The sequence below is a fragment of the Neofelis nebulosa genome, chromosome 2 (assembly GCF_028018385.1).
Source record: "Neofelis nebulosa isolate mNeoNeb1 chromosome 2, mNeoNeb1.pri, whole genome shotgun sequence".
NCBI classification, from domain to species: Eukaryota; Metazoa; Chordata; class Mammalia; order Carnivora; family Felidae; genus Neofelis; species Neofelis nebulosa.
Window position 1 is genome coordinate 210575005 of NC_080783.1, and position 12032 is coordinate 210587036.

The following is a 12032-nucleotide window of genomic DNA, read 5'->3' on the forward strand; positions in this document are numbered from 1 at the left end:
TACCAGCCCTTGTCCTAAAACACCGCCCTCCACCCATGTGCACACCCCCCTGCTGGCACACGCAGGACGTTCATACATAACCCACCTTGGCTCACCCTCCTGGGCACACTGACCACCTGCCTGATGGCATTTGCCATGTCTCCTACCCTGGGCACCACCCACAGGTTCGTCGGTCACCCCTTCCGGGGCCTAAAGGACCAGCGCTGGTTCAGAGCTGAGTCCTGAGCTTGTCCCATACCCCAGAGAAAGAACGTCCCCGTGCGGGACCCCAGCCTCACCGTGGCACAGCCGGTGGGTTGGCTTCTGCTCCTGAGCTTCTGAGCCATAGACCTGTCCCCTGCAGGCCAGTAGACCTTACCCGGGAGGCAACAGCAAAGCTTGGGAGTGGGACCCGGTGAAGGTCACCTCTGGGCCCGAATGTGATGCTCTAGCTACAGGTGGCTGTGTGGTGAGCACCAGCCAGTTATCTCTGGGCTTGAAACTCCCCCAGAAAGGAAGCTACTGCATCCTTCTTGGGTCCCCGCTCTGTACCCGCAGGCCAGTTTTCTCCTGGTTAGCCCTGCCCCAATCAGAGAATCACCCTGTCACCCATCTTCACCCCAAACCAAGGAGGTGAACCGTTCGTTCTCTGCTGGTTTCCTGCGTAAGGACAAGGTAGGGAGGCCAGGGGGACTGGGACCGGGAGCCCGGCCACCTGCCCTCCCAGCACCACTTTCTGTGCCCCTGCGAGCCCTGCCGCCGTGTCCCTTCAGCACTTAGCAGACTGCTTATCCCGGGGGGCCTCCGTGGCAGTGCAGAGCTGGGAGCCATTATCAAAATAGCAGGGGACTCCACTTACAGTGTGTTCCCTGGGCAGGGCCACGTGGAAAGGGAGTGAGAAGAGCGTGCAGACACACGCATGTGGTTCCGAGCCAGCTTCACGGCCCTCAGAGGGGCCCTCCCACCTGGTTTGAAGCTCCGCTCTGGCCATCTTGAAACTCTGGACACCCCACAGTCTGTAGCGGGTCCTGGGTTTGTTATCCAGGGAGAGGGTCTGGGCTCCAGATAAAGCTCCTCTCTCGGGGGGGGGGGGGGGTTTGGAGGGAGGGGCCGCTCCAGGGAAGTGTCACAAGGCCATCTTTTCTCCCTGCTTTGGTGCCCCAAATTCCAAACCTCACAGCAGTTAGGTTAAGCCTCACAGCAGTTCAGGGCAAGTATCTCTCCACTCACCCCACCCCTCCATGGGCCCTGAGGCTCCCTGGAAGGAAGGGGCAGTGATGATGCCCCAGACTGGGTCAGGGGTGGGCCCTGACTTTGGGAAGAGGTCCTGGAGGGCCCTGGAGCCACTGAACTTTGGGGCTCTGGAGGGAAGCCGCTGGGAGCGATCATCTTTTCCTGAGGCGAGGGGTGGGGGTTAGCTCTGCTGTGGCCTGGCCCCACTGCTGTTCCCAGAGTCGGGATTTACCAGCTGCTTCTTCCTTCCCCAAACAGGCTCTCAACAGAGCCTACAGATGGGGAGTGCCATGGTCTGAATGTGTCCCCCCAAAATTTATACTTTGAAATCCAAATCCTTAATGTGATGGTATTTTAGGGACCTTTGGGAGGTCAAGAGGGCAGAGCCTCATGCATGGGATTCGTGCTCTTACGCAAGAGACCCCACAGAGCTCTAGCCCCTTCCACCCAAAGAAGACACAGAAAGTGCGGACTATAAACCAGGAAGAGGGTCCTCGAGGACCCTGCTGGAGCCTTGATCTTGGATTTCCCACTTTCGGAGCTGTGGGAAATAAATTTCTGTTGCTTATAAGCCACCCGGTCTGTGGTATTTTGTTATAGTGGCCCGAATAGACTAAGACAGAGAAGCTGAGGTCCAGAGAGGGACAAGCATTTGCCCAAGGTTGCAGAGCCACGAAGCAGCCCTGATGCTCTCAGCCCTCAGCACTCTCTTCCCTTGGACCATCCCTCCCCCTCATCCCCTAATGCAGTCTTCGGGATTCAGCCCCTCACAGGCCCTCTCCCGATCCTCCCAATTTTTCCAACTGTGAAGCCTGGGGCTGCCTGTAGGAGGGGAAAATGCAGTGGTAGCCCCTCCCTCTCCTTCCCTTTTCCTCCCCGCCCCCCACCCCGCCCCCAAAGCTTCCCAGGTCCGGCTGAGCTGAGCTGTTAAGTGAGAAGTTCTTCTTCGCTGCCAGCCTAGGCTGGCTGGCCTCTTGGGGAGCAGGGAGGACCCCAGGTGAGGAAGCTGGCCCCAGGATAGGAAGGGGCTGCAGGAATCCCCCCTCCCTGCAAAGGCTGCTGGGTGGGCCTCCGGGGCCCTGGCTGAGTCCAGATTCTGGTTGGGGCTTTCTGGTCTTGCCCTGGATCTCCTTACTCGCTAGGCAGCCTGGTGCCAGCTGTGATGCCCCTGTGCCAGGCACAGGCTTGGGGGTGGGGGGGGGGAAGTGCCCAGATGGAGGCAGGGGGCTCAGAGGCCCCAGGTTGGGTTGGGGCTAGACCCCCAGAGGGCCAACCAGGAGATGGGAAGTGAAGCTGGGAAGTGGTGAAGGTTCTTCCCTCCCTGTGACCTCAGACCCAGAGGCTGGGGCAGTGGGGATGGAGGAAGCTGGTGTTCAACTCTATTCTAGAAAGTTGGGGTGGATTCTGGGAGCAAAGAGGACTGACTGAGGCTGGGGATGGAGAGGGGGTCCAGAAGGAAGGTGAGGGAGAATTGGGGCCTTGGGCCATTCACTTCAATTCCCATGCATTCATTGATCTGTAAAATGAAGAGGACAGTAGCAGGCATTTCTTTGGATTGTAGCTACATGTGTGGGAAATGTTTAGTGCTGTGCCAGGCACCAAGTTAAGGGCACAATAAATGGTGGTTGTTCCCTTCGTCGTTGTTCTTATGGTAGTGGTGGCGGTTGGGCTGGAGAGGAGGGAGACCGGTCGACTGCGCCAGGGCGGTTGGATGCACACTGAGCCAGGGGTGGGCGGGCCGAGCGGCAGCCCAGCAGGGGCGACGGAGAACGGAGAAGCTCCTGGCACCAGTAACCGCTTCCGGTCCTCTCGCCCTCCCTCCCGTCCTGTTGTGCCCAGGACGGTGATGGCACCGTGGACGAGGACCCCAACGAAGACCGTCTCTGCGCGTCCTGCGTCAACATTTGTGCCTCCGACTCCGGGGGCAACCTTTCCCGCGGCAGGAAAACCGAAATCCGTGAGACACGTCCCCCGAGGCCCGAGCAGCCAACCCACAATCCCGCTCTTAAATCCCCTCTTCCCCCGGCCGAGCAATCCCGTGGCATCTCTCGTCCATTTCGTGCAATGGACAGTTCCGCCTTGGAGCTAAACCCAATCCTTCTTGCTGCAGCACAAATTGTTTCCTTTAATTCCGGCTTCGCTGGGACTGATAGGCCCAGGAGGGAAGTGAGGCAGACAGTTCCCAACTGCCCTCCCACCCCGCGGGGGGGAGGTCACAGCAGTTGCGATTCCCCAGTGGCCCTGACACTGTAAGTGCCAGCGGAACCTGCGCGCGCGCGGCGGGAACGGGCAGCGCGGGCTCTGTCCCCGAGGCTGAGCGCGGGCTCCCCTAATACGCTCTTCGACCTGCGCAAGCGACTTCAGCATCTCATCTGTAAAGTGGGCTTTACCGTGGTGTCAGCCCCCCCACCCCCAACCCAGAGGGTCTGTGATGCTGAAGCGGGCGAAGTGTGTCCAGCGCCCAGCCCAGGGCCTGGAGATGCCCAATACACGAGAAACAGCAGCCACGACTCTAGGACGCCGGCCTGCTCAGCGTCATCCACGTTTATACACCGGAGGTGCTAGTTCCCTCCTCGTTTGAATTTCAAACGAGAAAACGCGTCCGTCAAGGCGCTTTTGCAGGTCAAGGCGCTTTTGCAGGCGGGAAAGGAGCCTCGCACAGAACGGGATCTGCCACCTCCCAGCCAGGGTCGCAAGGGAAGGGGCCCGGGGCTCTGGCCCGCCGTGCACTTCGCCAAGCTGAGCGCGCCCTGGGAGCTGCTCCTGTTCCACGCGGAGGAAATGAGAGGAGTGGGGAGGGGTCGGCCGGGTCGCCGAGTTTTGCCAGGCGCGCGTCACCCTGCTCTCCTCCTCCCCCAGGCCCGACCCACCCTGGATTCGGACCGCTCTGCGGGGCCGCCGCGGCGCCTGCGCCTGAGCAACTCTCTGCAGCAACACGTGGCCAAGCGGCCGCGGGACTTCTGCAGGAGCCCAGACCGCAGCTCCTCGCGAGCCAGGAGAAGCGGGGCGGGGCGGGGCGGGGCCTTCCGCAGAGGGGCGGGGCGCTTGGCTCCCTGGTTCCGCGCGGAGGCAACTCCTGCCTAACTCGCTTGAGGTCTTTGGCCAGTCGGTGTCCTAGCGGCTCCCAGTGCCTGATTCCCACCCGTTCGGTCCCCCTCAGATGCTCATCTGGCTGGAACACACCAGCCCAGGCTGAGCTTTGTGGGGGAGATGGGCTCTCTGGCTTTAGCAACTGGCGCATCTCAACCCTGTGTCCCCAGCCTAGAGACTCGACTCTGCACTCCCATTGTGTTAGGTCTCGCGCTGGGCAGACGGCTTCTGACCCCTGCTCTGCTCACAGATTCCTAGGCAGGGATTCCCACGACTCCTACTTCTCCAACACAAAGAGGCAGAGGTGGTGAGACAACTGCCTGGGGGTGGGGGTGGGGGGGATGGGGCAGGGACCTTAAGGGGAGGGAGCTGACGCCAGGATTCTTTCTGGCAGGCGGCAATCTATGCGAAGTAGAAACGCACAGAGATGGCCATTTCCCGTCTGCTGGCCAGGGGAGTTGACCCTGCAGCCTTCCCACTGCATGCACTGGAGATGACCCAAGCTCAGCTCTCTCCCACTGCTGGGGCATCAGGAGGGAACCCTGCAGCCCTCCCTCCTTTCATCTGCCTGGGGCCCTTTGACCCGCCCAGGTACCAGGTGCCTGATGCAGACTCCACCCCTCACCAATTGCTGTGCTCCTGCTGGGCTTGCTGCACAAGTACCAGCCCCTGCACCTTGTATGAGAGTACTCTGGGGAGAAGGTGGCCATCTACTTTACCTGGCACTGGTGGTGGTGGGGGGGGGGGGGCTGGGAGCTGGGGTCAAGTACAAAGATGGCGGCTCGAAAACTGTGTCGTCTTGTCAGGCTTCTGCACAGCCTCGCTGCTGCCTGCCTGCTGCCCTTGTGGGCACCCCGGTCTTTATTTCTGGCCTTATTGTCACGGGCACCAACACACCAGCATGAGTGGCTGGAGCTAGGGGCAGGAGGACGGGCTGGGTGGGCCAGATCAGATGGTTGGTTGAGGATAGACTCTCCCAGGATGGGCACTTTTTGCTCATAGGGAACAGATCTGTGCCATGAGCGTACCTTCCTCGTGTGCCCGCTCTGCCAGACCTGTGCCATATGGAATAATTCCAAGATCTGCCCCATGGCAAGGTGAGACAGGGACAAGAGCAAGGGAATGGGTAGGTGTTTGGGACACCTGGGCCTGGCTGTGGGGAGGCAGTGCTGGCCCTGCAGTATGTCCCCTCCCTTTCTTGCAGTTGGGCTACTTCTCTATCTGGGGACTTGTGTTCTTCAGCATCTTTATGTCCTTGTGGGCCACGGCCTTCCTGGAGCACCGGAAGTGCAAGAGCATCACCCTTGTCCACCACTGGGACCGCAGTGACTTCCAGGAAGAGGAGGTGAGGCCCAGCTCAGCCCGCCAGGCCCAGAACTCCATTTCCCAGAGTTCTCACAAACCACAAGGCATGCTGGGAACAGAACTAGACTTTGGAGTCCAAAATTTCAGAATCCAAATCTGGCTCCTTCCTACACCTCCCAGGTTACTTTTCCACCTGCCCCTGATATCAAGATGATATAAGGTTTGGTGAGGTTAAAGACTGGGTGCATTTAGGGTCTCAAAGAGAAACTGGCACAGGGAAGAAGGGGAGAAGCATTCCACTCACCCAGCCAGCCAGCCAGCCACCAGCCCATCCAAACCCCTAATCACTGATCCTGAATCTGCTTCTCTCCACCTCCACTGCCCCTCCCTCCCCTGCCCCCTGTCCCCAGTCCAAGCCACCATCCACCATCGTTTCACCTGAACCACTGTGGTAGCCCTCCAAAGGTCTCCCTGCTCCTGGACTTGCCCTACTTAATTTCTTTTCAGCTGCCAGGGTGATCTTTTGAAAACACAAATCATATTGTGCATTGTCCTCCCCAAAGCCTCCCAGTAGGATGCATTCTCATATGGGATGCATTAGGTTAAACAGATGTGGGGGGAGTGAAAAAGCAGGAAGGAAACATTGAGGTAACAAAGTCAGTGTGAATGGTGCCCCCTAGAATAGTGTGGTATACAACTCATGTGACCTAAAGAATGGCCCTGCCTTTGCACACATGGTTCCTCCCTGCCGCCACCACCACCACCACCACTGTGGGACACTGTCTTTCCACCTTCTTCTTACTTAGCATTGTTCCTGCATAGGACTTCTTCGCAATTACGTATTTGTGCTTGTTTGTTTGATGTCTGTCTCCCCAACTAGACTGTGAAGTCCATTAGGGCTCGGGCTTTGTCCAGGTTGTTATCCCATTGTATCCAGTATCTACTGTAGAAGAGTATGCAGTCAGTTATAAGTTACCGAACACACTAATCCATGATCTATTACACATTATATCCAGCATCCATCCCACCCGGCTTTCATCTGCTCACCCACCTAGCCATCCAACCATCTATGCACCCACCTGCCCTTCCACTCACCCGCTTGTGCACCCACTTACAGACACGTGTCAATTGTTGGCCTGTCCGGTTTACCCACCCATTTGTCTTCCTACTGCCCACCCATCTGTCAGTCTATCCAGCCCTCTCCCACAAGTACATCCATTTGTTATTTACATTTGTTTTTACCTTTCCATCCATCCATCCATCCATCCATCCATCCATCCATCCATCCATCCATCCACAGGCTCTTAGCCAGGCCCTTGAGGGGTGGGGAAGGCCCTGCAGAAAAAAAATAAATGGAACCTCATTCCTGTACTTCCAGAGCTCCCTGCACAGGCGGAAAAAGATGGGGGCTCCCCCCACCCCAGGGTTGTGACACCCAGCCTGTTGGGTTGCAGGAAGCACATCTATCGCCTCTTTGGACAGGAATGTGTGTGTTTGCTTTGGCCCCAAAGAGTTTGCTTTGGGCCCAGGACCCAGTGATAGGCTTGAAGGAGTCCTTCAAGGACTGCACCCGCCTTCCCCACCTACTCCCCAGCTCTTCAGTCATCCTCGTCATGGTGAGGGAGATTTGGGCCCTTGCTTTGGAAGGACCATACCCTCCAGAGTGGGCTGGGATCCTGGGGGCCTGCCCTCCAATTCTGACAACCCTCCTTGCTGGCGCCCTGCTCTGTGTGGTGATGAGTTTCCCGGTGTCCGTCATCATTTTACTGTGCCATCATCAGCAATGGCTGATGCCTTTTCACACAGGCAACCCCATGTCCATGACCCGAGTGTGTGCCCCTTTGGGGTGGCAGAGGGTGGGGGCACTGTTCTAGACTCGAGGCACAATATGGGCGTCTTCAGATTCCTCCTACCCCTACCCACCTGGCTGGGCTTCAGGTGATGGCCATAGGTCTGCCACAATCAGCAGAACTGTGCCCAACCTGGTACTGATCCTCCTCTTGGGTCAGGTCTGTTACTTGCTGGCTGAGCAGCTCACCAGGTGGGGTGAGTGAGGGCAGGGGCTCACAGGGGTGCCCAGGAATCATTTGAGTCCTGGGAGCCCTGAGGCAAGGCTCCATGCACCTCAAAGCCTCCAGCTCCCATCTTGGTGTCCCCAGCCTACTCAGCCACCCTCAAATGAAGATGGCCGGGGGCGCATGGCTGGCATTAAGTGCAAGTGGGTTGGGGACAGAAGCATATGGACTGACCCGGCTAAGCTGTGCCTTCCTCCTTACAGCCAATAGAACTCTGACCATCTCTGCCTTTTGCCCAGAGATGCACAGAACCCAGACCTTCCACGAAGACCTTCACTTTCAGAGTCTTCTTCTTCGAGTTTGTCGATTCTTCAAAGGCAGGGGAGGACCCCCTACCCCACCCGGGGCTGTTGCCTCCCAACAAAGTGGGCCGACAGAGCATCATCCTTGAAGCTCCAGATTTGTTTCTACCAAGGTCTTGCCGTTGACCTTGAAATTGGTCCTCCATTTCCCTGGGCTTCAATTTTCTCAACTGTAATGTGCTAACACATCATCGGGTCAATATGAAACTTCAACACCTGCATTCATTCATTCACTCAGCCCTCAAGGTGGCCCAGGTCTGACACCCCACTGCTCAGTGCTGCCGTTTGTGTTCATTGCCATCTTTGTGGCAGGTTTCCTGCCGGCACCCCTCTTTGCTGTGCTCAACAACTGGGTGGAGATCCGACTTGGACACCCACAAGTTCGCTGGGAGTATCCACCGCCGGTGGCTAAGCGGGCACAGGACATTGGAATCTGCCTGCTTCCGCTTGAGGCTCCGGCCCACCTTCTGGTCATTATGAATGTGAGCATGGGGCGGAAGAGGGGAATACAGGGGCAGAGGGGGAAATGGAGATTAGAGACTGGGAAAGGTGGTTTAGGAATAGGGAAACGGGTGCTGAATTCCAGGGTCAGAGATAAAGAAATAGAGGTGGGGCGCCTGGGTGGCTCAGTCGGTTAAGCGGCCGCGGCTCAGGTCAAGCCGCGGCTCAGGTCATGATCTCACGGTCAGTCCGTGAGTTCGAGCCCCGCGTCGGGCTCTGTGCTGACAGCTCGGAGCCTGGAGCCTGTTTCGGATTCTGTGTCTCCCTCTCTCTGACCCTCCCCCATTCATGCTCTGTCTCTCTCTGTCTCAAAAATAAATAAACGTTAAAAAAAAAAAATTTAAAAAAAGAAATAGAGGCAGGGGGCTAGGATTCTGGGCGTTGGCTCATCTTGCCTACACAAGTGGGTTTGGGCCCAGGTGGAGGTGAGTTTGGAGATTGGGCCCTGGAATCCCTCTGGCCCTGCAGGCTTTCCTCCTCGTCGCCTTCACCTCGGACTTAACGCGTCTCCTGTACGAGTACGAACACTACAGCCTGCTGTATGTACAGCTTTGTCAACTTCACACCTGCACCCACACCTCCAGCCTACCTTGCCCAGGAGGACCACTGCCCTGGGAGCCTTCAGGCTGGGATCTGGGCCTCTCTGGGAGGGGCGGGGCTCCGGAGCCCGGGGCCGGCGGGGCCCGGCTGGGGGGCGGGGTGCTGAGTCTGGAGGCGGAGCGGGGAGCCGGTGGGAGGGGTGGAGCGGGGCCTAACGGGGAGGACCGGAAGCTGAGTCTGCGCGGCGGCCTGCGGGGCCGAGCGGAGGGGGTACAGGCTGAGGGGGCGGGGCCAGGCTCCAGGGCGGGGAGGGGCGGGAGAGCCTCGCGGGACCCCGCGCGCTCCCCAGCTCAGGTACGCGGCCTTTCGCGCGACGCACAGGAAAGCTGCTGGCCGTGCGTCTGGGTTTCACCATCTCCTTCCAGGTATTTGTGTATCGGACAGACCTGGGTTCGGCTTCTGGCTGCCGCCGACCAGCTGTAAACGGGGCTATGCCATAGAACAGAATCTAGAGGGTCGTAGTGAAGATTCGGCGTCAAGCATTTGCACAGCGCCCAGCACATTGTAGTAGGTCAATTCGTAGCACGGCTACTGTTATCTTTAGGCAACAGAGCTGGACGAAGGCGAGGAGGCCTGACCCCTCCAGCTTTGCTCAGGATCCTTTCTCCAGCCCTGCCTCTCCATCAGGGTCCCTAGTGTTATACCTGTGTCTTTGGGCAAATGATAACTGCTTTATGCTTCAGTTTCTTCACCTGTAAAACGGGAACAGTAATTGTACTCCCCTCCTGGTGTTGCTGGGAGGATTGAATGAATTAATACCCGGGAAACCCTCAGAACGGTGCCCTGCACTTACACATTCAGCTAGCTAAGGGACTCCTTCTCTCTTTGGCTCCCCCTCCCCCCAGCATGCGGTGTTCTCCGTGCGCCTCCTCGCCTGGCTCGTGCCCGACGTGCCAGCCGCCCTGGTTGCCAAGGTAAAGCGCGAAGCGCTATCCCGCCGAGCAGGAGCCTGCGGACGACCGGGAGTCGCTGCTTTCGGTCCGCGCTGCTAACGGATCCTGGCTCCTCCCCCTCTGAGCCTGCCCCGCCCCCCCTCGACCCCGCCCTCAGACCTTAGCTCAGCCCCCTCTTGCTCCGCCCTCTGGTTTGGCCTCTCCTGGAGAGAGAATTGGCCGGGAGGCCCTACGGTTTCTGCCTGGCCCCGCCCCTCACCAAACCCCGCCCACGCCACGCCCCTTCGGTTACATTCTCCCCACCTGCGTCCCCTCTGCTCTCGAAGGCCCGCCTATTCACCCTGACCAAGCCACCATGCTTTCTGTCCTGTGCAGCAGGGGCTCTGTCCCCAGAGCCCAGGACCAGGGGCGAGTGGGGAGGGGACTTCCTAAAACCTAGATTCCCCAGATGCTTCCTTCCATTTGGGGTCCTCTGCTTCCGGCTGGGGTCTTGGGCAGTACCTTGGCCAGCGGCCCCAAGGTTGGCCTGGGAGAGCTCTAGGGAGACCGTTAGTCCTGCATTGCCTTCCTCTCCCTGTCCCCGTCTCCTGCTCTGTGTGCAATGCGGGCAATAAACCTCCCTCTGCCCCCCAGCGTGCCACCTCCCCATAGACGCCTGGTTCCCGCACACACTGTGTAGTGTGTCTTCACTATGTCGGGATGTCCTGGAGGCCAAGGGAGTGGAGGGACCCTAATCACTCGGTATTGAATGGTCATCAGTTGGTGGGGGAGAGTTCGTTGGGATCTGGGCCCAGGACACCTGCCCATTATGCTCACGGAGGCCTGCAGTGTACGACTAAGAGTAAAGGGTTTAGTAGGGAGAGCTGAGACACCTCCCCACGGATGTTTGCACACTTTTCACCAGATCCTCCCCAAAGCCTGGTGATGCACTCCTTTGTTAAGGACTCAGGTTGGTGGTTGGGTCAGAGACCTGGGTTCGAATATTAGTTCTGACACCTATTGGCTGCATGACCTTGGGCAAGTTATTCATCCCTTGAACCTCAGTTTCATATCTGTAAAATAGAGACTTCATAGAGCCAACGAGAGATTTAACGTATTTATTGTGATACCTCCCCCCCTGATTTAACCCGTACAAGCCTCCTGTCCTCATGTGATAGTAGGAGCAGTAACAGTATCGACCTCATAGGGTCGTGGCAGAGATTAAACGAAACTTTTCAAAAGTCTGCAGCTCTGTGACTTGGCTTTCCCGAAGATCTGTATTACTACGTGTTTTTGCTAACCGGAAGAAATCCAAAGAACGTTTTTGCTTTTACGGAAAAAGGTGAAAAGGGAAAATGGCGTTTGGCACGCAGCGACCCCCTGAGCAGAGAGCCTGGCCCCACCAAGCTTTGCCCTGGTGCGACCCTCAGCATGTCATTATCAAGCCACCCGAGCTTTGTGCTTTATCTCCATCTATTTTGTGCATCTGTTAGCAAGATATGTCCCAAAGTGTCAGAAAAACCCAAGAGAGGTTATTTTTGGGGGGTATGGAAGTGCTAAAAACATTTTTCCAAATAAATGAATGATGATTGCTTCTTCGCTGCACGTCGTTTTGGCTTAGGAAAGACTTCACAGGAACGCTCTACTTTTGGATAGGGAGGGAAACCTGTAAATCAGTGTGAAGTGCTCGGAACAGTGCCTGGCACATAGTGGACAGTAAGTTATTAGCAACACGAGTATTGGTATTTGTGTACGTATTCATATTACTACTATGTGCCTGGCAACTACCGAGTGCTTAAATGAATGGCAGAGAGTATTAGGAAGAAAGCAGCATTCCCTTTCCCGGGGTCGGGAAGATTGCTGGTCGGGAAGTAGGCCCTCCTTACTGGAGGCTGGTTCTACTTGGGCTGTTGGTTTATTGAGGGGTCATTTGGTGTGGACTAGAGTCTGGGAAGGCTTCCTGGTGGAGGAGGCCATTGGAAATGGCAAAGGTGGGTCCTTCCAGGCAGCCGGGGTGGATGGGTCATTCATGAGAGCAGTGATGCTGGAAGGGCGGGCCAGGATGGTCCTGGATG

At 57.5% G+C, this 12032-nt stretch overlaps 1 long non-coding RNA gene across 1 annotated transcript; it reads left to right on the top strand.

The window, feature by feature from the left end:
- Positions 1-344: 344 nt before the first annotated feature.
- Positions 345-4894, top strand: LOC131505415 (uncharacterized). Its single transcript, XR_009258388.1, has 3 exons — positions 345-437; positions 3052-3169; positions 4697-4894. It is a non-coding gene; the product is annotated as an uncharacterized LOC131505415 (long non-coding RNA).
- The last annotated feature ends 7138 nt before the right edge of the window (positions 4895-12032 follow it).